Below are 26,395 nucleotides of genomic sequence, written 5' to 3'. Positions count from 1 at the left end.
AAACATAGACCAAGTAACTAAACTATGTCAGCTCCTAAACCTTCAGAGGCTAAAAGAGTTGAAACTCAAGTATTCCCAAGCCGGACAGAAACAATTGGAAGCTTCTAGAGGTGGACAACTGACTTCCTAGCACTAAACCATAATGATGACACCAACCTTTAGTGGATGAATAACTAGTTAGGGGTAGAGAAAAAAATGACTGAATCCTCAGGAATTGTATATTCATGACCTAATAGTCAGCTGAATTTCTGCATATTTTATTTAAATGGTTTTTGTGATCTTGAACTACTAGAGGAGTAGGTATTGTGAGAGTGTAATCTTAAAAAGGCTAGGAGTGATTCAAGAGATGTATCATTGTCTTTGGCTCTAGAAAATTCTTTATTTTCTTTCATTGAAGAAGCTTTGAAAATACCCGAAATAATTTTTTCTAACATTCATTAATTTTCTAACCAGTCCTGTGCTATTAGAAATAAGATGCCAGTGAAGCAGGAGAACAATACCATGTGCTTTACCTCTGAACTGGAAACTGAAATGAAGAACGCTAATTTGATAATAAAGAAAATTACATATGTGCTCATTTGTGCTACTGGTACTTTTGGAAGGCAATATTGTTTTTCTAGGACCCAAAGAAAGGCAACATTAACTTAACTCAACAAACAAAAGTCACTGTAAAAAATGACTCAAGGTATTTTTACCTCATTCACCCCTAGATAAAGTCAGAATTTTGTTCTAATATTTCCATTGGTTGGCTTTCCAGCACCCACCCGTTCCCTCCTTTCCTTTCAGGTAAGCCCATGTAGATGGGTGCTTTGCAGCACGCTAATGCTGCCTCCAGTGAGAAGGCAGTAGATTAGATGTTCATATGGCTGCAGTGTAAATTTGTTCACGTTTTGAGCATATGATTCATCATAGAGTCAGATGAACTAATCAGTATTGATGAAGAGGTTCATAATATGCCTCCAAGTCACATTCCTAGCACACATTGAACTGATTCAGAGCTACTTTTCTCCAGTTATTTTCCTGTTAGTGAAAGGGAAATAAATTTATTTTAAATCCTAGCTCTCATCTGTGCCAACCTGTATCACAACCATTCATTTCCATTCATTTCCTGATAAATGAATACTTAATTTGTTTTCAGCCTACCTTGGAGATCTCCAGTATGTATTGACAGACAAAAAGCTAATGTGTTGAATGTCACAAAAGGCACATTCTATAGAAAAAAAGTATTCTTAAACTTTGTCACTAGAAAAAAATAACAGCTAATAATATTTTCTCAGAAAAATTAGAATGTAATATCATTTTTGTATGTGCTTACAGTATAAGACTGTGTCTTGCACAGCAAGCACTAAAATTTAAACCTCTGACAATATATGATCACAATTAATAAATTCACACCAGTAAACCATCTTTTAACCTCAAAGCAGTTCAAGAATTTTTGTATCTGAACCAAAATATTTAAATTATTCCCTGGTACTCTTCCTATTTCTTTTATGTCACCCTCTGTGCATACTTTTACTTGTGCCTTTTTCACAGGTAGCAGCATCATGACTCTTGGTCAAACTTTGCTGACTGAGCTTTACTGACATCTTTTCCATGGGATGATCTGCTCTTTAGCACAAAATCTACAACTATCCTAGTCTTTGCACAATAGTTTATATCTTTTGTTCATAAACAGTTCCTCCCCCTCAATAACAACTTAAATAACTCAGTTTTTCCCTCCCAGCTGAGGCAAGGCTGCCATGAAAAACTGTTTCTCAGTTCCTCAGAAGTCTCCCAGTTCCACAAAAGCTCAGCTTATTCAAAGTACTCAAACAGCTCCAGAGCTAAGAACTGAAGTGCCAGCAGATGACAAATCAAAAATCTCGTTTTCATAAAATGAACACTACCTCTCCTGGCATTTAAAGTTCTTGTCAGAATTAACTTTGATGAAATAAGAAAGTTAAATTGAAGCCAAGGAGAAAGAGCATGCTAAAGTACATTGTTATGCTCACCAGTGGACCAACGAAGGGACCAACACAGAGGGACACATCAAAAACACTTGTGTGTTTTGGAAGAAAACACCTTCATTAGTACACTGGGAAAAATTTTGCACTCAATAATGCCTACAAAAAACTCTCTGCTTCTCTCCTCCAGAAAAATCACTTTAAAAGATATCCTCACAGATAAAACATAACCAAACACAAAATAATTCATGGCTGACAAGTTGCTGACATTCTTCAAAGCAATAGATGCTGCTCTACTACTGCAAGCAAGGAAGACTAAGACAAATAAAAATACAGGGCATGAATAGAAATGACAGCAGGTTTGATTACAGTGAAAAATAAGGAAATCCAAAGCTCCTGAAAAGTTGTTTGAAAACCAACATTCCTGGGTAAGAAAGGAAAAAAAAAAAAAACAAACCCAAAACACAACCTGTTTCTCAAATGACATTCAGAAAATGAAATTTCCCTGCAAAAAACTTTTCCTTTTAAAATATTCAGACTCCAATCTTCAAAAGCCAATATTTATGAGACTCCTCTTTTAGCAATTTGCTGCAATAATCTAAAATAGCATTGCTCACATCTACATATAAATTACGCCATCATCACATTCTTTAAGCAGTTTATTTACTGTGTACTTGGCAAAGCTGCTGTTATAGTTTTCCATAAAATAGAAAATATATGGAAAAACATACATTTTCTCTGAACATGGAAACGGAATAAATTCAACTGTAGGCTTGGTGTGATACAGCAGATTCAGAATACATCATCAGAAGAAAGGAAGTTGAAAAACAGTGCAGGAATGACAGATTATATTTTTACTTCCATTTAGTGCAACCTGTCAGTCTAACTGTGAGCCTAAACCCCTGAGTTCCACATAGGAAGGTCAGTCTGATCTGTTAGGCAAACATTCTGGCAATTTATTTTAATGGACCACTGTCTCCATTCAAACATGAACCAAACCCTGTGTTGTAAGCAATAGAAGATACAAGAACAACTTCTGGTAGCAGATTCAGCTCCGAGTCATGAAACCTGCAGTAAATGCACCCTTTAATAAAAATATCTTGTTGCTGTCAATGGCTTTTGAGGGGTTTTTGCGGTTCTGGTACAGGCCTAATAGAAGTATTTACTAAACAGAATACACGAGCAGCTGTATTGACAAATCCCAGATTAACCTCTCCACTTCTGACCTTTCCTGTACCCAATCTCCTACCTCAGCTGTCTCATTGATACCTCACCTAGCTGGCATGCCATCAGCTTAACATGGCCAAAATTGACCTCTCTGTCTTCCCACCAAAGCACTGCATCACCAGCATCCCCCTGTCAGTCAAGCCTGTAATAAAAATGTCATTTTTGTTTCACCTTTCCCTAGCCTTCCTAATCCAGATCATAAATAAATTTTACTGCTGCTTCTCCTACACATTAAAGATAACTTTCTTCCTTTTTCCCTGCACGGCTAAATGCTCACTTAAGCTCATGGTTCTCATTTTGATTCATTTATTCTCAAGCTCCATTACATCGTATCAACCATTCCCTCTCAGCCCATTCTAAATGCAGGTTTTAGTTTTATCTGCGTTTAGGTTTCATCACAATGGGTAAAAATTCCAAAAGCATAAAACAGTCTAAAACACAAAGATCCTTGAATCCATTTAGGATCCTAAATGAATACAGGTTATTTTTGCAAGCATTCATGCAGCTCAAGATGCAGATTATTATTAGACACATGAACATCTACAAAAGTTTCTCCTCCTGACAATGGCACATAAGCCCCTAAGTATCTTGGAAATTGGACAATTTTACACTCTCATCCACTCTTGTAATCCTTCTGCCATCTTCTTACATATCACACATCCATTTTTTGGGGGTATAATTTCTTAATTCTGTCCTTTATTGCCTCATTTTCTCACTCAGCATTTTAAATTATACTTCTTCTGTTGCCATCTGTTTTATACAATGTTTTGCCACCTTGTCCCATAAATATCTAAAATTCCATTTCACATCATGCTTTTGGCATAAAACATCTTCAGTGTACTTCCTCCTTAATGGCACACCTAACTCTAAGTAGCAGTTCACTAATGCCAGCTCTTTAAGATACAATAGTAACAAAGCAAGGAACTATTCAAATAAAGAATGTATATGTACATAAACAACATATATCTGATGGCATATTGTCACTCTGCTTGACATTCTAATCCATGTCATTTTTGTGTTGTACCATGAGACTGAGTCTTCATTGGAAACAATAAATCATCTATCTGTGGGTATATTGAACCCATAACTTCCAATAATTCATGCACAGAGACTCTATAGAAAATTATCAAACACTCAACACTAAAATTTTAAAGCCAAGCATACAGAAGTATAAATGAACAGTATTTCATTCTTTCCTGATTGTTTCTGCCTGAGACTCCCCTCTCTCATATATTACAGTAAAATTTTGCTGAATTTACCATTAGAAATCTAAATTTTGGAGAGCAAATGAATAAAAAAAAAGAAAGTGTTAAAGTAGAGAGAAGTATTTTTATGTTTTTTAACTAGAGAAATTGCATGAGGATCCTGCAGTGTGCCCTGAGGCAGCAGCAGATTAACAACAGGGGTTCTCAACTGACTCAAAGAACGAAGTGAACCAGAACCTGTTGATGTTCCAACAGCCTGTTCTGAGTACATGCGCTGAATGTCACAGAGGGATGTTTCTGGGATGTGAAAGACACCGGGCCCTGTGTTGTGCTGAAGTGGCAAGTGGTGACAGGACTGGTGATCTGTGGGCCATGGCCCTCAGCCAACATCCATCCACTTCCACTCTGGAAGGGCAACAGGATTCAATCACTAGGAACAGTGTGGTTTTGAAGTTTTGTCAAAAATTTTGTCCTTGGAGTCCAAATAAACACAAACCACCCATGACATCAAAATTCCAACAGCAGTTTCTCCTGTTTGGTGGCCTGTCCTGTTCCCTGTGCCCTGAACTAGCACCTTGCTAGGCTTTGTTTTCAATGGGTCAAAGTCCCTATCCCTGTAATAAAAGGCCATCGCTAAGCTGTTTGCTCAGCTCTGGTGATGTAATTCCTGCAAGCATCCAGCTAGACACATCCTTTTCATTGGATAAGGCTTCCACTCAGTCTATGGTTTAGCTTCACAAATGCTGCAGGGAGCATGACAGGCATAATCAGAGTAGGCAGCCATGACTGTGGAAGAAGAAGGAAGGAATTCCTTCTGCTGACATTTGTGCCAAACTAAATGACTGTATGGCCATGGCTTTAGACCATGGCCAAATCAAACTCTAACTTGTCAGATATCCTTAATAACAAATCTCTACCTTCTGGATGAATTTTTGAGGCACACATAGGCAAAAAAAACACAGCACAACAACAACAACAAAACAACATGGAAAAGGTATTTAACAGCCTTTACAGGTAAGCTTTATACATAATTAAATTACTTAAGAAAAAATGCAGAGTTATTTTCTAGCCACAACAGAAAATACATTTGATCTTCTATTTATATATTCATTTCACAGCTATAAAATAAAGGAATATTTAATTATTCTAATCAAAACATAAGCGCTTCTTATTTAGTAAATGCTGTTGCATTTTTATGGCTGTTGCTATTAGAATGTTTTTGATAAACGCTAAATGCGACAGCAAAAACTATCATGTCTATTTTATAGAAAGAATTCTACCTTAAAGCCTATATAAATTCATCCCATAAAATACTTGGAATTTTTCTTTCAAAGAGGTACTAAAACTTCCCCCTTTAATTCATTAGTTTTCATTCAACTTTGATTGCTGCTATAAAATGCTATTCCTTTTTTATGATACCATGATCAGGTTTTTTGGCTTACCATAAAGGAAGAGAACATCAATCATTTGTATTATTCTATCATGATCAGTGCTCAGGTGGGAATGCTCAAGTAATTTTATTAAATCATGCATTACCTGCAGCCTTCAGTTAAAGAAAAACAAACCACTGAATCTAAAACTCTAGTTAGCAAAGAAATATGAATTGCCCTTTTCTATATGTATTATTAAGAATCCTGAACAAACAATAGCCTAGTACTGAAGCCAAAAATGATTCACATTAGATACACTTAGGGATGAAGCACTAAGAAATTTCTGGCAGAAATGTTAATTCAGCACATTTAATAGAGGAATAAAATGGCCAGCACAAGTATTAATCACCTGATATTATCTTTTGTATAACAGCACCTACTCCTCTCCCTTTAATTGTTGCTAGCTGCAATGGCATTTGAGCTGAGCAGAGACATGAGGATTAAGGTCATAATGATATACAACCAGAACTGCTTTGCCAGGTGTTCTGCTGAGTATATCTTGGCCACGACTGTCAAGGCCCCGCTTCTGCTAAAAGTTGTAATCAAAACACCCAGACAGTAAAATATATAAAAATGACCCCCTCTAAGAGGCATGTCCCAGTTTCTCATGAAAAAGCATTTTTAACCAACAGATCAAGAATGAATATGACCAAGAATGTGTTTTCCTTCTGTTTCATGGCAGAAGGAATAACCGTGAGCACAAGACAGTTTTGCACGTGGGAGTATCACTACTAACAACTCACTCAAAGATGTTCCTCATGCTAAGCTTCATGCACTCATATATCTGTCCAGAAACTTGGAAGCTTCCTTCACATTCCTCCCTTTACGTTTTGGTGAACGTAGTTCCCACAAATGCTGCTGGATACTCAGCCCTGCATATGACTTGGTTACTTTGTCCTGTGTTGTGACAAAAAGCATTACAAATACTGCCAGTAACACCACCAGCTTGTTTTCAGTGGGTCCCAAACTTTAGCTGCATGTCTGTGGGAGTAAAATTATGGACTATTCTGCATGATCCTTGGATGTGCATTTTTGTTAAGGTTAATTATCTTCTAGCTCTCAAAATTAAAATGGGAACATGCAAGCATGCCTCTACATTCAAAACATTTTTATTGAAGAGAAAGAAGGGGTTAAAGCCAGGGAAAAGGAAGTAAGACAAGTTAAAAAGACAAGTAAAAACAATATAATTAAACACATTTATCCTCTTGCCTGTAAAGATACTGTGCTAACAAATTTATGAAAATGAGCGTAACTCACGAGTTGAGAAAAGTGGCCAATTAGTTGCTTCCATATTTAAAAGAGGATGAGGGAGGAAACAACCAGACTTGAACCCCTGGAGATGTACAAAGAATCTCTGCATCTAAAAAACCACAGTTGTCTGGGGATTTGGCCTGGGAAAGATCCAATTTCGTAGAAGTGGTGAAATACATCCCCCAAGTCATACTACATACCCCTGCCTCTAAGGAGCACCTTCTAACAGGAAAGCCATGGCACTGTTCAGTTTTGGTGATACCTGGGTTGGTATTACAGGAGTATTTCCTAGAGCAGCACTCTTCCCATATTTTTTGTGGGCTGCATGTACTGAGCTGTTTTAATCCCTCTTTCCTTTGCCATTTGGCTCGGGGTGGCTCACATCCACACTGCTCTGTGAAACCTCTCCATGGCTGCAGTTACACCACATGGAGTTCCAAGTAGTCTCTGTATTGGTCCGTGTAGCACAGATCTTCAGGCATTGGCATCTTTAGCACATTTGCAACTGCTCAACAACCACTGAATTTTGTCTAGTGATGCCCGTGCCATATCACACAGGGGGGTCAGGGCATCATGGAATGAAGATGATCCAGGGCACAGGTGTCCAGAATGAAAGAGGGAGGAATGCCACCTGAACCACAAAAGCAGGAGGGATAGCTAGGAATGTACTGAATCCATTTATCAGACCTGGACAGATGTGTAACACAAACTACAGTAACAAAGCAATGTGATTGATATGCTGGCCCATCTTACAAATCCTATTTGTTTTCCAAAAGGCATGTCAAATAATGAATCAACCTCTAAAAGACATTCTTGTTCTAGACATTCTAAACTGAAAAGGAATCAAGGTGTTAAGTTTTAACAAACTCAATAAAAATAAAACCTACGTACAACATTTATCTTCTCAGAAGTTATTAAATGTTTTCCACGTAACAAAAGGCCAAATTCAAGTCAAGCTGGGGAGAGTCTACAGCAACTGACTCTAGGAAAAGGTTATTTAAAGTTCCTTAGAAAAAGTAGGCCTGTTTTTCAAGTATGTTTGGCACTGACAATATTAAATTACTCACAAATTCCATCAGGAATCAATAATTTTTTTTTTTCTCACCACGTTCATATACTCAGCTGGTGAAATGGTTAATCCTTACTGAGACTGGGTACTTATGTTGTGGTAAGCGTAGCAAATGAAAATCAAGTTACCAAAATACCTTGAGAGATTGTATAAGATTTTACAACTAGCAACAGAGTAAGCAAAGCAGCATTTTGAAGATGCAACTCACACACTCGTATGGGTAAAAAATTCCTCTTATTTATTTCCATATTTATATGTTAGCTTTCCATAATTCAGGGGGAAAAAAAAAGGAAATAAATATAAATATCATAAATAACTGAAAATTCTTACTTTTTTTTTTGTAAATGTCACCTATTGGATTTCTGCAGGGAAAGTTCCAAAGCACACCTTGCATATCTTTGTCCCTATATTAGTTATTTACTTGTGCAGAGTTTTGTGCATGTAGGGATAAGATTTTCAGGTAGTTAGGAGCTGAGATAGTTAAGGGTCAAAAGTTCAAGCAGGCAATCCCAGCCATGCCTCATTTTAGGGCTGCCAGGGTTGTGTCTACCTGAGGGGACCCTCTGGCCCAGGGGGTTGCATTTCCTCTTCCAGGCAGCACCATCCACTTCCCTCTGCTGGGTTTTGTGTTGGCATGTGCATCACTGTGCTCAGCACAGGAGGGAAATAAGACCCAAAAAAATGGTTATAGACATCTGGACCTCTCTGCCCCCACAGAAAGACTTGGCTCACCTACCACTCTTGGGCACATTCCTCCCATACTTTTCCTGAAGGAGCTTGAGACAGGTGGTCTGACTCTCTCTCTCCCTTCCTCTGCGGCCTCCCTCAGTTTATAACATGGGCATGGCATATTCTGGCAAAACAATTAGAGCCTTGCTAGTACAGTGCTTGGCAGAGGAAGTAGGCAAAACTTTCTCACTTGCCTACATAATTCTAAAAATTTGCCTCAGGATTAAGCGAAGACCTTTATTTTAATAGCCGTGAAATAGAACAAAGTGTCAAGAGCTTTGAAGTTAGTCCTGACTTGAGCAGGAGGTTGAACTGGCTGCCAAGTACTGAAGTTTGAGCATCATCTTATGCGCATATGTTCCAACTACAAAGACATGGGGAAACAATCTCCCTTTTCCTCATGGTTGCAGCTCATTAATCCCTACTCTCTGCTTGTCACCTGACCAAAAAGAAGATACTTGGAAGCTTTTAGTTTTCAAGTTCTACTGTCTGAGAAACAGAAGACAATATGCATGCATTTGAGCAGTGTGTCTGAAGTAAAGATGATTATCTTCCTCAGCAGATATCCTACACTGCAACATTAATACAGATAATTCTGATGTAAATCCATTTACATAATTTCATATTGCTTTACCCAGGCCTTCCTAAAGTTTTGGTACTGTATATGCAATTGTTACCTGAGCTTGGTAGACTTATAATCTAATCATATAAATTTCAACATTTTAATAGGAATAGTTGGAATCTGAAATAATTTATGGTTAAGTTGAAAGTACACAACCCGTTGACCTAAGAAACTTGCTAAAATTATTTTAAGAAATTTGGTAATCTTATTTTGGTCTTCCTATTTTGATTGAGTTTGAATACAGTGTCATAAATTACTGTTCTAGAACTAGGATTATATCCTGTATATATGTGAAGTAGTTGCTACTTACCTCATGGGAAAAGAGTTAGTGCTTAATATTTGTCCCTGAAAGAATAAGAATACTAGTGAGCTGAAAAATGGATGTCTTAAACAGAGAAGAGAGGCAGCTTCAAGAAAGGGTCTGAGATGCTAGAAAGCAGTAGCCAGAGTAACTGCGGTCTCATCACTTCCCATGTTTCTAAAAATAACTACTTTCAGAAATAATTTTTACTGCAATATTGGTAGATGTTGCTTTAAAGCACTGCACTCTTGCTAGATGGGCAATAGGTCACACACACCTAGGAATGTCTTTGCATCCACTCAAAATAAGTGTACATAAAGCTCATTTATCATGCCTCGGTAAAAGGCAGGTCTTCCAGCCTGCTCTTATTTCTCTTTTTAATCATGTTAACAAGAAAGCAACCAGAACATCACCACAAAAAAAGCTCCAAACCACACCACAACCTGTATGGACTGCATACAAAACTTACTGAATCTCCCTCTTTATCAGTCTGCATTTATGCAGTTCTCCACACTTTATTTGCATATCTCTGTTCCCAGTAGTAACTTTGGCACTGGAGAGTTTTCTATTAAGGAAAGCAGTGCTGATTGATTGCTGCCAGCTTCCCCCACTGCTCCCCATGCCAAGCCCCTCACAATGGGCTCATTGCTTCCTTCCATCACCTTAGCCTGAATGCCTGAAGCAATGTATCTGTATCTAAGCTTCAGATCAGGTTTTCAAGGAGCAAAGGACCTAATTAAATCAACTGGAAAAGGAGTTGAATCAATAGCAAGCTATAAGCTCACATCTTTGTTTTATCTACAAATACATAAATTACAAAAGAAAAGTTGAATGCAGCAAAAGAGATTGAGAGAAGCACTATCCAATCTACAATTTCCAATGTTTCCATTAAATTAAGCCTCAAACTATTAAAAAGTATAGCTTGAATTTCAATCAGGAAATGCAAGATTCATTGTATGCTTTGATTGAGGTAGGTGAAAAACTATAATTTATTCCCTGTTTCCATCTTATTTCAGCTTGCAATTTCTGCTCTTTAACAAACCTTTCCTTCAGCTATTCGAGGTACAAAATTCTTTTCAATTTCCAGTAGTGTTAATCATATACTGCAATATCTGTCTTTGCCCATTAGATTTGGAATGCAACATAATAGATACATATTCTGGTCAAATATATCTTCATTATTCACAGTTTTCACAGCACTCTTTTAAAATATTGTGTGCAATGTGTTACCTACACAGCACACGGGCTTTTCTGTGCTGTTAAAAGGGACTTTGGCCACCCAGGCAGGCTTGATAAACAGAAGTACCCCTGTGGTTTCCTCTTTACATGAAAGTTGTTCAGGTTTTCTGCTCTGTTCACACTGTTCTTACCATCTGTGCCTTTGTAAGCCACAGGCTCTTTTACTGTTTTCATGTTTGTAAGCTCCTGATTTAGACTCCACCAGGTTGAAGCAATGGTGAGCTCCATCCCAACACCATGCCACCCACACATGGTGTCCAACACCATGCACCACACGCAGACATGCTTGGTCTTAAGCAATTTCTTAAAGAGAAAAAAGTGCATTTTAAAAAGTTCAGAGTCCAATCTATATAGAGGGCATAACTCAATCCTCAATTTCCAGTCCATCCCACTGTGCCTGCTTTGCTCAACTTTGCAAAGCACTAAGCAAACCTTCTTCTCAAACTTGCCTTCTTTTATCAACATGCTGATACATTCATATGCAAAATAAAAAATAAAGGATTTCATATTTCTAAAATATCACAGCATTTACCTAAGGAACCCTCCATCCTAGATATGCAGCTTGCTTTCCATAGATCTATGTGGAGATTCACTTCTTCTAGTCAGAATTTGTCTCAAATCCCATGGAAACAAATAAATCTGAATGTAGTTTTCACTTCTACTTAAACCAAGCACCAAATTGGCATGGAAATGGCAGTAAAAATGTACCTGGATAGGTGAATATAATCTATAAATAATAATAACATTTTTTTTCCTGCTAATAGCAGTCTAAACCAAAATAAATAAACCTGACTCCTTTTTCCCCTCCTGGCATCCTTCGAAGCAAGATTTATGCAATCATATGCCATATCTCTAAATCCAAAATCATGGTAGGTATTGAATCTACTCATAAACTGCAACCAAGTTTGAGAGGTGGAGTCTCATAGATAATCTGCTCCTGGGTGGCCTTCAGGAGAGCACTAATGTCTGCTTTCTGGTGCCCATTTCCACCACATGGTAATGCAGCAGGTTCTCTCCTCACCAAACATCCCCCCTGCCCGGCCCAGCCCAGCCAGTTAATGAACACATTTGACTCTGGGCTAGCCAGCACTCCCTCATGCTGTCAAAACTGCAGGTAGGGAAGGAGGGACTAGGCACCCACCAGGTAACATCTACTTTGGAGGGGTGAGGTTACATTCAGAGGTGGAGCTGTCAGGATTGGCTTGTGACAGAAGAAGCAAAAGCCTGGAAGAACATGCTTGATTTCCCAACAAAGGGACTAAATAATGTTTGCCAAAAACAAGCAAACAAAAAAGTCAAATAATGTTTCAAAGGAATATTATTCTGCTAGTGACAAACAGCAATTCAGTTTTTCCATCATCCTTAATTCTGCAAGGAAACCACAACAAGACACAAATCAAAATCTGTATCTATTGCTACAGTAATCAAGTTTTTTTTACAATAAAACTTCACAAAAACCTTAGATAAGCAGCAGAGACAGATGTTGGGTTGAACAAAATAGATCATTCAAAAAAAGTATTGGCTGCATAGCATTGACCCAGTATTTTTTTCAAGCTGTTATTCACCTCCAAAAAAAACTTAAGAACCCCATTGCTCTATTTGACCTACAAATCACTGACTTACATTAAGCCTGCAGTAGTATTTTCTCCTCTTCCCATATTGCAGTGCTCATTTTATTACTGCCTATATAAAAAAAATGTGGAGAAATACAACTTCACATTTTAAGCCTTGCTTAATTAATTAAGTGTAAAGGACTCTATATCTTCCCACAAAACCTACATCTTATTTATGGTTACAGCCTTGCCATTTGGATATGTAATTTCAGAAAGAGAATGAGGAAGAGACTTGCCCTTAGTTTCTAGTTATTAACATCAGCAAAAAAAAGTCACTCAGAACAGTAAAGAAAAGAATAAATAATTCTAGGGAAAGTTATTTAAAATTTATTTTAAACCCAGCTTTATTCAGTAAAAATCACTTAATAATGTTTTTAGGCAAATAGAAGAATGAAATTATGTCAGGCTTATAACTGATAAAGAGAAGAAATAATTTAAATCTTCAGTAAATGAACAATTAGGCCCATGGCAAAACATTTTCACTTCTGCAAGACAAATTGGAAAAAGGAACATCTGAAACCCAACTTCCATCCTCAACTGGCAGCTATGAAAAATAACTGATATACCTGCAAACTGCTTCACTTTGCACATTAAGAGTTGAAATTATTCTTTTGCTGTTTTCTTTCTTTGACAAGTTTGAACTAAAAAGAAAATTTGCACTTTTGATGAAGATGGCAAAAAAATCAAAAGGGTAAATTAAAATGTACAGCATGCAGTCACTTGTGCTGTTTTCAAGTTACAGTAAACAACAAATCATCAATTTCTTCAGGTGCCTGTATATAAGACTAATCACATAGTGAAGAACTGAGCTTTCGTCTTGAAAATTTAATCAACAGTAAAATCAGAGACACTTTAAACAAGCAGACATAGTGTTGGGTTTTCTTTGTTTTGTCTCTCATCTCTAGGTAGAAATGTCTGTGGAAAGGAAACTCTTCTATATAATGATCACGAGCTATTTTCACTTTGGATCCTGTTTGCAATTAAACCTTGGGTCACTTACAAATTGTAAGAAAATAATTGTTACACGCCTACACTGAGAATCTGGCTTGCGTATTCAGTTTGAAAGCTGCAATCATTTTTAAGGAAGTAACTCTTTAGTCTTTTGAGCCAAAAACATTAACAGGGAGATCCTTCCAAGCATATGTCCCTAAAAAAGTTAAATTAACTAAATGGCAAAAGTGTTAAAGCCGCATTAAAAAGTGTTTGAGGAGCAGAAAAGAAGCCTAAAATTCTCATTATATGCAGAACAACATGCTACTTCAAAATAAACACTTCATGATGGTAGTTCAAGAAAATGCCAGGAGACTACAACTGTTGACATTTATATAAACAAATGTGATTAATGAAAGGCATCATAGCTAAATCAAATCTAGTTTATGATCACTAATTTCCAAGTTCTGATAATGTATTGGCTGCATTTTTTATTTTGAAGAAGTGAGTTTTTAATGTCTGTTGTTATCTCCTGTAAAACAACCAGGTTTCTACCACATCTGGCTTCTAATTACACATAAAGAGCAGCTGCTAAGATGTGCTCTACCATTTGAGACAGGAGATGTCACTTTTGCTTACAAACATATCCATTCTATGCATCATTTTTGTTTCGTAACAGCCAAAACCTCTTCAAAATTACATTTCCCTATTCCTAGCAGCTGGGTTGGGCTTGTGTTAATCTGAAGAGCCTTTACAAGATGCACCAAAGAGCAAAATGAACCTACATGGATCTACTCCTCCTGAAGTACCAGTCTGAACCTCACAAAACACTGAACACTTGCAAGGCCTGTTGAAGTAAACAGGATGTACAGATACTTGGCAGTGCAAGAAACTGATAAACTAATTTAAAACAAATGTGAAGGCTTAAAGCAAATTTTAACCCATTTAATATTGCTGTGGTTTGAGGAATAGAAGAGACACTCAAGTTCCCAAATGACATGGAAAAATGGCAGTATTTTTCACTTTTTATTTTAAAAAAGAATCCTGCACAAAGAAATTTTAATCTTATATTTCCCAATCAAAAACCAGAAAATAGACCAGAACTGTGATATTGATGATGTGTGTGTAAGTATTTCCTTGGTTTACTTTGCCCCATTTGTGTAACAATTGACTTGGGTATTTTTGCAGATTTTTTTGGATGGAAGAATGAAAGAAAAAAAGATTATGCCTCATTCTAATGTTTTCTCACTTACAGCCCAGACTTTTCTTCCAGGGTTTTTATTTTGTTGTTTGTTTTTTTTTTTTTTTAATCTTCCAGAATCAAGCCCATGAATTTTAGTTCCTTCAAACAGTTCTGAAATTTTCTGATTGTGAGAATCTAAGTCCATAAATCCCAATGTAATGGTTCTTCTGTGATCAATTGATGCTACATATAATATAGACACACATTTAACTTACTATTTGAAACATTGCAAAGTAAAAATACAGTTATTTGTTGTTATAATCACAGTATTTATATAAATACTAAACCTGTTCAAGCATGTTGTTCTTAACTTTAATTTGTACACACAATAGTGTAACCTAAGAATTTTGGAAGTTATGGCATTGAACTGACACCACCACCTCAGGGCTATGAATTCAAAGGAAATACTTTTGTTTGCCTTTCAAACTTTTAAATTTTTAATCTGTTTTTCAAAGTTAATATGTAATTTTTACTCTATATTTACTCATTAAAAACATCCAGCAAAGCTTAGTTACACCAAGGTCTATGTTGTCTCTTTGCTATCCTCAATTACCAAGTAACTCAACACTGCAAATGGCAGGGGGAGGTGATACCTTTCTCACAGTGGTTTTCAAATATCCTTCAACTTTGTCCCATACTGTAATATCTAAAGAATGGGAAAGTTCAAGTGTTCTTTACATTTGGGATTGTAATACCTCCCTTCGGTGTCTGCAAGGGTAAAACAAATGATTAATATCCCTGTGCAAATTATGATCGTCTGTAGGATGTCAACGTTTGGATAGCTAGAAGCCAGAGAAACTAGATTGTGACTATTTTCCCATTTCTCATGGATTATGGAACAGCTGTCAGATGCTAACAACTTACACTATTAAGCTAGTCTGCATTTGAACTGGTGACCTAGGAGTGAAATATTCTCTCTCTCATGATCGTTCATTCTCTCATTAACAAGGCCCCTGAGTCTTTTGCTTTCCATTGAATAGTTCTTCCTTTTTTATTTCTTTTTCTTTTTTTTTCCCAAGTCAAATATATTTTCCTGATTATCCAGTAGGATCACTCCAACTGGTGCATCTCTTTCAGACATCCAGGGACAGAACTGCTGGCTAGAGACTTAAAATGGAAAAGGTAAAAGACAATGAAGAATACGTACGTTGCACCACATAGGTGAGATACAGATTGTAAATAATTTGAAGACTAAAATTCAAAATGAAGGCAAGGATGTAAAGCATAATGCTGCATTTTTACAGATGTACATATCCACACACTCACACTGCCTATGCCATGTTTGTCAGCACTGAGACTGCGAAGAAAAGCAGAGCTCATCCTGATGGAAAAACACTGAGTTCAAAGAAGATATATATCAATATATCTGCCAAAATGCCACAGTGGATGAACAACCTGTCCTATAAATATCACACATTCTTTCTTTCCAGGTCCTGTAAAATTATTAACAAGCTGATACCTCTTAAAGACTCAACAAACTCCTGCAGGATTTTACTGAACATGCCCTGAGGCAACGGATGTTATAGAACTATAAAAATCACAGGAAGATATACTAGAGAGAAAAAAACCCTACAACCCCACTATCAAAAGACACAAAACTGTCAAAGTGACTATATATTTATTCACTAGAGATGCAGAAAACTAGGAGAAATATAAAAGAGGAATAGCAACCACTTAATCCTCAAAGCAATGAAGAGTGGATGACAGCCAAACATAGAGGAGCAAGAAGCATAAAAATAAACTATCATTAGGAAAGGATAGAAAGGATAACAGGCATTTAGTAGACCCAAATCACAGCTATGTTTTCATTCATCCTTCTTATCATAATGGACTAGTAGGAAAGTGGAATGGCAAAAAGGGAAGGAAGAGTCACAGCAGTTACCTATATTTAAAAGACTTGGCATAGCTAGTTCCATGGATGTGCAAGATTATATAGGATTTAGCAGTAGAAGAGTAACACAATAGTAGGCTAGAAATTCTAAACCACACTGTTGTCAATGTTTGTTACAAAAACAAAAGAAATAAATAAGTGGTTACTGGCTTCTGTTATTTTGTATAAGCAGATTTTACAAAGAAGTATAAAAAGAAGTTCCCAACCAATATATAACAACACCATATATAAATATAAACTTATGTCATTCAGCAAAGGGTCTGACCAGAGGCACATAAACCAGGCATCTTTTTTCAGGCAAGTAAAATTAAATCTGGACACTCTTACAAGGGAAGGTGCCACTTTTTGTTTCAACATTTAAACAGGAATTCCAAGTGTGTTGGTTTCTCTGCAAGCTAGGGGTTAAATTACTCTCTCCTGTGTTTGCACCATAACCAAAAAGCATTTTATGAGTGCAATAATGCACTTCAATAAATGTAGCTCACAATGGATACTCACTTTTCTCTGGGGAATGAAGAAAACTTGTGTTCTCTTTCTGCCTCACAACACATTGGCAGTCTAAGGTATGCTTCGAAGGCACACAGCCTGTTGTATATTACTGGATATATTTCACTAATACAGATGCAGGAAGCAGTTCAGCACAGCCCCTCACCTAAGGTCTAACTATTCTCATCTCTCCAACTGTCACCTTTCTTACTTGTGCAGAAACTTACATATCTTAACTCCATCTGAGTTCCCATTTCAATTTTGGGAAAAAAATTGTGAGGTAATCATTGAAAAGGGACTTTAAGTTAAACCCCATATGTATAAATTGTCTTATTTATTCTACAATAGCCATTCTATTACCATAATAATAGGCATATGAATATAAATAAATGCTTCGCTTCATTTTCGTCAGCATTTGCAGAAAATAATATGACAGAGAGCAGGGCTCCAGGGACTCATCTGACATTATTGAACAACCTCTTTGCCTAGGATGTGCCTGTAGCTGCCCTGCTACAGACAGATTACACAAAGGAAGATCTACTGTTGGGTTTTGAATGGAAGTCTCAGAGACTGATCTCTGCTACACAAAGAATTTGCTAATAGGAATGCAAATAGTGTCACCTGTATAGAGCAAAATAAAAAAAAACCCAAAGCAAGAAAATCCCCACAATTTAGCACTCAGACAAAGATTTTCTAGAGAACATTTCTCTGAAGGGATCCTTGTGAAGTCTCTTTCTGCATACAGCTCAAGGAGCAATGGCTGACATTTCCCATCTAAAATTTATGTTAAATTTTTATCATTCCATTTCAAAAGCAATGAAATACAAGAGAAGTTTTTTAGCTTCAGAGGCCATAAAACTTAACAATAATGAAGCCTACCCTAAAATATAAGGGTGGCTTGTATCCACATTAGTGGATACAACTCACCAAACTAATTTCTGAAAATATAGTAGCAACCTGCATGTGGTAAAACTACCAAACTCATTTTAAACAATTATTTTTAATGGAAGTGAACCATATATTGTAGACCACTTTAAAGGTTCAAGAAATCTGCTGCAAAAGGATTTCCAGTATTCCAGTTTGGGAATATCCTATGCTGTTCATGAGGAGTGATGCTCCAGGAAAGAGCTTGTTATCACTTTAAACTGCAGAACAAAAAGAAGGGATGTGGGGGCAAATCAAGCCTCCCAGTGGGGCTCCTTTAAGGATAGACTCCCGCTAGTCCAGGGCATACTGGATAGCACCTCATACCCTGAGAAAAATCAGGAAGGTCAGAGTCGTTATTCATAGCAGAAGGCTACTAAAGTAAAGATTTAGAAGGTCATTAGAGATCATTTAAACAATAGCCTTTAGTTTATTCAGCAAAATAAGGGGCACTCTCATTTCCACATGTAATCACTTGAGACAGATACAGCCCTGCAGCTTACAAGTTAAAAATAACTTTTAATTATTCTTTTAAATGAAATGTGGCCAATTACCTGCTTTTTATATTTTGCATTTCAAGTGCACTTAAATGTCAAAAAAATCACAAATTTCCAATTCTTATAATGTCCGACGAGAGGAAAAAAAAAAAAAGAAATTTAAATAACTACAGTATTAACAGCCTGACCCATAAATTTGTTTAAAATTAACATGGGAGGAGCCATCCCCATAAAACCTATGGATCATATGGCACACCTGAGGCCTTCCAGGTAGAACTACAAGACAAAGGTTCCATGCAAAATTTCCCTGAATGAATGAAGTTAAGGTACAATCACAGCTCAGAAGGGAGTACTTTTTTGACTTTTCAAAAATTATTAATAACTTGATATGAAGAATTATTTAAAGTCATAATGTCAGAGCTGTATTTTTACACTGTTCCACTGCTGATCTTATTAGCTTTTTCGCTGTGCATCAATTGAGGATGAATTTAGAAAGGAAAAAGCCAACTAGAAAGTTACATGGCTGTATAAAATGGCAGTATAAGAAAGACATTTATGAATATATTAGGCCTGACCTTAAACAGGTGGGAATCCACAAAGCTTCATTTTACACCAGCTGAAAATCTGACCTATTGAACTTAAGGTGACATTTCCCATCTTTTTTTTTTTTTTTTTTTCACATTTTCTATGTATTGTATGAACCGATGTGAACTAAATCTATTAGCTACTGTATGCAAGCATCAGCATGATGATATTAGAAATAATAAGGACCAAGTTCAGCTCTTTCTTTCCTTTTTTTCCTCCTTTGGCATGATTTACAATTCTCTTTCAGAACTTGATAATTCCTCTTGGAACCATTCAGGCTACCTTTTCTTATTTCAATAAATAAAACAATCTGAAAATTAAAGTGGAGCACATAGAAAGAAAGTTAGAGATTAAAGATAAATTGAAGATGCTCTAAAGCAGTAAAAATAAATTGATTTTTATTGCAATGAAACCACCTCTAATAGGCTGCTTCAGCAATGCTGTACCATGTGATAAAAGCCTGACCTGCCCACACATCAAAGCACAGGGGGTGAGGTTCACTGCAAAGCCTCTTCTCAGCTGAGGTCCATCCTTGGCACAGGTGGGAGGAGAATGCTGGGAGGCCTGGCCCCTGCCTGCAGCATTCCTACGTACGCAATAAGGCTGGTATAGAATTTGTACTCCCTTGGAAAAGCAAAAGACAAACAGGAGATTACCTGCATTTTGATTTTACTTTTATTTCCTAGGAGCATTGGAGATACTACCTTTTATTTGGGGTGAATGATGGGACAACCATCACGTGCAGGAAGATCTCAGATGCGGAATACAAGGGTATAAAAAGAAGAGAGTAACAAGGAAAAGAAGACAGTATAAGAAATTGGCATGTGAACTGCTGATGAAGAACAGAATCAACACATTAAGGAAAACAACCTTCTTCTGCAACTGGGTACAGTCAGTACCCATTTAATTCTACAATAAAAAGTTTAGCCTAAAATGATTATTCGGCCTGTGGCTTTGCAGCAGTACAGGGCCACATCTGGAAAGCTGAAGCTGAGGAGATACTTCAAATGGACCACAACTTACTAACTGACAAACTGCACTAAAAGAAACTGTAGTGAATCCTTGCGTTGTGCCACTGGATATTACTCCCTGCCATTAATTTGACAGTGCATCTACATTTCGGTGCACTCAAAGCTGCAAAATTGAATATATCACAGAATGCGGTAAAGGGAAGTAGGAGATTGTGGCAGCTGTGAAGGAAGCAGTTTGCACATAGCATTTGGGAGCAAATTAACAGATAATACAAAGTAGCTAATTGATCATTGAGAATGCACTCTCATGTCAAGAATCTTGGCTAGTAAGAAAAGCTGATGAGGGTATAAAACCAATCTCACTTGGCTGTAGCTCTTGGGCTTCCAACATCTGTTACAAATAAATTGACCCTGCTTTCTGATGAAGTTTATCCTCTTACCCTCAAGAGCACTCAAAAACTGGTCTTTGAATGTAGGAAAACCAAGTACATGTTCTTGAACCTTCCACATCCCAGTCCTAATCTGTGAGCTCCAGCCTCAACTCCTCAGATTGCTGAGGTATTATAGATCTCTCATCCAAGTCCAATCTATACATATCCTCAGTAAACATTTAATCTCAATAGCACATCATGTTTATTGCACAGGTACTTTTCTTGAAGAAGATTCCGCTTCCTAAATACAATAATTCATTTCACAGCTGTATTTAGTCTTGAAAAGAAACAGCAACAAAAACACACAACAAAAAAAAATCCAGCAAAACAAGGAAAACAACCCAAATGCTTATCAGTTCCCATATATTGGAAAAATAACTCCATGGGCATAAAATTTTCAGGTAAGACAACATATCCTGAAACTCCATCTTCTGCCTTTCTTTGAGCACAGGTAAGAGTGGCTTTTAACTAACCTTAATTTAAGTGTCTATAATCAATAAAGAAATACAGGTACCTTCAGGTATGTGACTCACCTTACCTGTTTTAGGAGGAACCAACTCTCTGGACACAGTCATTGCTCCCTACTGACTTTCTGGTCAAGTTGTTAAGAGTTTGACAGAGCAAGCCTTTCCTGAAGATAACTGACTTGGGATGGCAGATTCCTTCCCACTGTGGACATTTGGTTGAGATTTCAGTATGATTTAAGGAAGGAAGGAAGGAAATTGATAAGGAATATTGAAGGAAATAAAGCTGTTCTTCTCAATACTTCCAGAAGACATCTGACATGCAGCCTGCAAGGGAGTCCATCAGAAAACTGTTAAAGCAGATGGTTTTCTCCTCCATTCTCTGCATATCGAAGGCTTTGCTCATTCCCAGTCGGTTCCTCACTGTCACTCATCTGTGACTTCACTCTCCATCTGTATTGCCGTATGCTGAGTGATAAGGTCATATCAAAATCCTAACCATAATTTTTTTTTAAAAACCCTGCTATGTAGCAGCTTAGGCAAACAAGATAAAATTTAACAGCTGTATTAAAAAATTCCCCTAATTCCCCTCTCAGATAAAAACATAACCGCTCTAAAATTACATGAGTGTAAAACTAGAGTTGCATTCAGATTCTGCCTGTGTTCAAGCTCATGGCTCTCAAACATCAATACTCTGGATTGCTTTAGGGTGCTTCTTTGTCATATATGATGAAGAGGTTTTTTTCTCTTTATCATACATTCTTGTACAAAGAAATAATAGACTATCAGATATTCTTTATAGTAACCATATCTAGACAAAAAAAGAAACCTGCAAACCAGCTGAAGTAAACTATTTCACAGCATAAGGGTTTTCTTTCTCTCTCTGTCACATGTTACTGCCTCACCCCAGCATTCTAAAATATCCAACAAAATGGTGGTGAAATTTATGTAGATACTCAGACCTCCGATGTCCCTAAAATTGCTGACACAATATCCTTCTCTCAGGATGCTACTTCTCATGGGTGATGAAGCAAAGAACACCTTAATCTGCACATGTCAAGATAAGTAAAATTCATGTCAGCCCTTGTAAAACAAAACTACTGGTGCAGAAGGTCACTAACCACTTCAGGCCAAACACTGAACCAAGGAACTAACTCTGCAAACTTTTCCATGACAACTCAGAGTCAACAGGGAACATGAAGAATATCTGAAAGCAGGTGAGGATAAGCCCTTGTCCTAGGCCTTTTGCATGAACAGGAAGTATTATCCTGCAAATTTGCTGTTCTGGAATTTTGAAATTGGGTTACGTATTAAAGGCTGTTAGTTACTCCCCTCATAACCCTGGAAGAATTGTGTGTGTGAGTATAGACAAAGGAATACCAGTTCAGCAAAGCATTTAACCTTGTGCTCTACAACTATCCCTACTCAGCAAACTCCCTTGCCTCAGATGAAAATTTTAAATCCTCTAGATAATAAACAGCAGTGGAGATAGCCACTAGACACTGAAATTATGAGCTATGGGGGATCGTTTTGATGCCTGTGCAAACTAATGGCAGTACTTGAAATAACATTGGTCCACAAAGTCAACCAACAGCTATATAACTGCAAAATAAGAAGGAAGAAACAGCTGAAGTAAAAAAAAAAAAAAAAAAATATATATATAAACCATAAACCAGCTAAAATGCTTCAAATCAGAGGTTTTTCTAACTTAGTACTGAGCACATTGATGAGGAAAAGGAAGGACAAGAACAGTTTGGGTTCACAGAATTGCTTCTCTGATGTGACTGCCCAACTTGTAGCAGTTCTTGGCTGAGGACATTCCTAAACTTGAAGTCAAACCTTTATCTTGACTCCTTATATTTAGTACAGATTTTTTTCCCCTTAACTTATTCAAAACGATATTTTAATCCATTTTGGCCATTGCAGCATTTGCCAATGCAGTCCATGTGCTACAGAAGAAATTCCTTTACATTTCATAAATATGCTGTTTAAAAAGACACATCAGATTGCATGAACCAAACCAGTATTTGGTTAGTTTGGTGCTCCTTATGGACAGAAAGCCCTCCAGTTGCTGAGTTCAGTATGGATGCACCAGGGCTGCTCAGTGGGCCCACAGGTATCACGATGCCATTCCTGGCTTTTTCTAAAGCTGTGTGAGAAGCAGGAAACTTCTACATTTGTGTCTTTTCAAATGCTTTGTTCTTCTGCTTCTAACACAAATCTAAGTGTATTCCCTTAGCACGCGAGTGAAAAGGACAGTGGGTCAGGACCTGTGGGCTGTTTTTGTCAATCTCCCTCCTGCTGCTTTCAATGTAAAGGGAGGGCTGAAGCACTTCACACTGAGGCCACCTCAGATCTATAAATGGAGACAGTAAAGCAGGTGTCCCTGCACTGTTCTGTCTCCACAGCTGCAGACTAGGAAGCAGGAAAGCATTGATATTGATTGTGATACTTTTGGGTTTCCCATGGGAAATAGCTTCTTCCAAAAAATACAGAAATTTCTTGGGCATGCCAAAAATTCTTTGTATTTGTTATCACAAGAGATAGTCTTCCAGATAGATGAATTATTACTGAGATTAAAAACAAAAAAGCAATTTTGCCTTCAGCATCTGTCTCCTCTCAGTATCCCTCATGAGTTGCAACCTGAGATGAGCATAAAATTAGAGAAGAGGAAAAACCCTAAACTTCTCTGTATTAAATAGCAAAGTCAGCATAAAGAAATGGACTTCTTTTAAAAGTGCACAGAAAATGGCAGAATTAAAACCATAAACGTAAATTTAAAATTAAGAAGACACTTTCAAGTCTTCATCTACAGAGTCCAATAATCACCAACAAGCTAGCTACAGACTGCTCTGAAGTGGATGCTATTTCTATGTCAGGGTTTTCACTTTCTTGATTTTTATATGACCTCAGACATCAGGGCTAGCTAACGCAAAACAAAATCTTTTGTTTTGGGGCAGGCAGGCAGAGGAGGAAATTACATGAATAGTACAAGCCAACAAACTGTGGAGTTTTGCAATCATAAAATACCACATCACAATGCTCATGAAAGTTTTGCATGTAATCAGGGCTAACCCAAATTTGGTAAGAAAAAACCCTCAAAATACTTAAACTGAGTTAGTTACTTTTTTTAAGTCTTAAATTACTATGAAGTATGTTATTACACTTCAGGTAATTTCAGATTTTCAGGAATGGTAAGCATGGATTTGTGAATGAGTCTTATTTAGCTTCACAAAGAGCAAGTAATGAACAACAAGCCTGACTGTATCTTAAGACTTGATTAATATTAGTTAGTTTATTTAATTAAAACCTTGCAATTTCAGGGTGATTGAAAATTTGAGATTTTCACTTAATTTGACCTTTTGTTCATTGGAGAAGTAGCATATTTCTATGGGACAGTGGGCAGATTTCAAAGGCAGTGAAAAAGGGAAGGATTCTCATCCTCTCAGGGATTTTCAGCAGCAGTTGGTCTAAATTCTCTCCAAAATCCCTTTGTATGCAGATTAACACTGTCTCATTTACATAAGAAAATCTTTCCCTCAAATCTCGCAGTTGTCATGCACAGTAGCGACTCCGGGCTGTCCCTTTGATTACATTATAAATTAATATTTGTCCTTGGTTTCCAACCAATAGGAAAGAGTATTTTGTCAAAAGGCACGCTGTTGGCGACACTCGAGCATATTCATGAGGGCTTAGCAGTGATTATGGTGCTCGGGCACAGGCAGCAGCAGAGCTTCTCTCACCCGTGCTTTGTGTGCACTGCACCTTGCATCCTTCCTGGAGATTTTCCATAGGCTCTAATAGCTCCCAGAAGGCCTCCCCATGGCAGACATTCGCACAGCTGGGAAGCCGACGTTGCTATGGAGCACCACCACCATTACTGAACAAAGGTGCAAAACAGTGCATTACAGCTGACATGCAGCTCTGGAAGGCATTAAGTGTCTTTACCGAGCTGTCACTTGCAGCCCTGTGGGAGACAGAGGCAAGTCACGGGTCCAGGAGAATAATATAGTGCATTAGCAATAACTGTGACAGAAAGCTGAAGGGGTTACGCAGAATTAGTTATACCACATATGGCCACACTTGGCAAAGGTTGACTGAACTAATATTGACTGTTTCAAAGCATACAGCTCTGCACCAGCCTCTCAGAAACTTACACGTGTTGCTAGAATGATGATCTGACAAAGAGTTATTACCTCTATTAAATATAGATACATATTATATGTGTATATAAAATAGATGCATATCTATTAATTTATCTGTATGAGAGTGAATCACACTCTCTTTTGAAACTTATACATGCCAGCCTTATTCACTGCCTATGAGTTGTGAATGCACATCCCTACACCACAGTTTATGCCTTATAAGCACATATAAGTAAGCCAAGTAGTGCTCTTCACTATTTTATGTTTCTGACACTCTCTTCTGTAAGTTGAAAAAATTTCCATACATTCAAATGCAGTAAATTAGACAACATTATGATCTATCAAGTGTCCCTGATGCTGTCAACATCTTCAGTTCTTGAAGTCTACCTACAAAGTATGCTTATTCTTATCCATTTTAAACACAAGACAGGAAACACAGACTTGTTCTTTCTCCTACAAATTTTTTCAGAGGAACACTATCAACAGGCAGGTGGCCAACAAAACTCATCAGTTATCGCTTGATAACAAGACAAAAACTGCTCTTGTATTAAAATATAACTTACTTTGTGTAATCCTTTGCAGTTTAAGGCCCATATTCCTTTTACCTAAGTTTGAAATCTCTTATTAAATAAAATGCTCCCCTGGGATGCAAGTTTGCATGCATCATACATAGACACACAGGAAATCCTGATCTGCATATGACCCTGGGAATGTACTCACTATACACACATTTGGGTCAGAGAATAATTTTAGGGTTACTGTTATAGCTGTGGTTACAGGTTACCTTTACCTAACATTTTGGATCCGGGGTTGTATCAGGTATGAATTCAGCTGACAAGTACAATTTGGTACAGTGGAAAACAGCTTCTGATCAAACCAAGACATTGCCCATGTACTATAATTTCTGCAAGCAACACCATCCATATCAATCCATGAATAATTACTACTATAGATCACCATGTATTACTCCCTTAGATCACCATACACAGCAATGTTAGCTTATCCATTCAGGGTTTTACTGCATTCTGGTAATATTTAGATGTTTCCCCTAGATCAGGGCCTTTTCCTGTGCAACACATACAGTGGAAGCAAAGAGTTTTACCTCCCAAAGATTCCAAGACTTTTTGTTTGTTTTTTTTTTTTTTTTTGTTTGTTTTTTGCAAAGGCTTCTTTTTTTTATTCATCATGGCTGGATTTTT

General features: G+C 37.2%; 1 protein-coding gene across 1 annotated transcript in view; it reads right to left on the bottom strand.

Moving 5' to 3' along the window:
- The window catches only part of ROBO1 (roundabout guidance receptor 1), a 704,028-nt gene that overhangs the window by 628,501 nt on the left and 49,132 nt on the right, over positions 1–26,395 (bottom strand). The window lies entirely within an intron of this gene.

This window comes from Corvus brachyrhynchos, unplaced genomic scaffold, assembly GCF_000691975.1.
Source record: "Corvus brachyrhynchos isolate BGI_N302 unplaced genomic scaffold, ASM69197v1 scaffold152, whole genome shotgun sequence".
Taxonomy (NCBI): Eukaryota; Metazoa; Chordata; class Aves; order Passeriformes; family Corvidae; genus Corvus; species Corvus brachyrhynchos.
The sequence above is the reverse complement of the archived record's forward strand: the minus strand, read 5'-3'. Positions and strand labels throughout refer to the sequence as shown.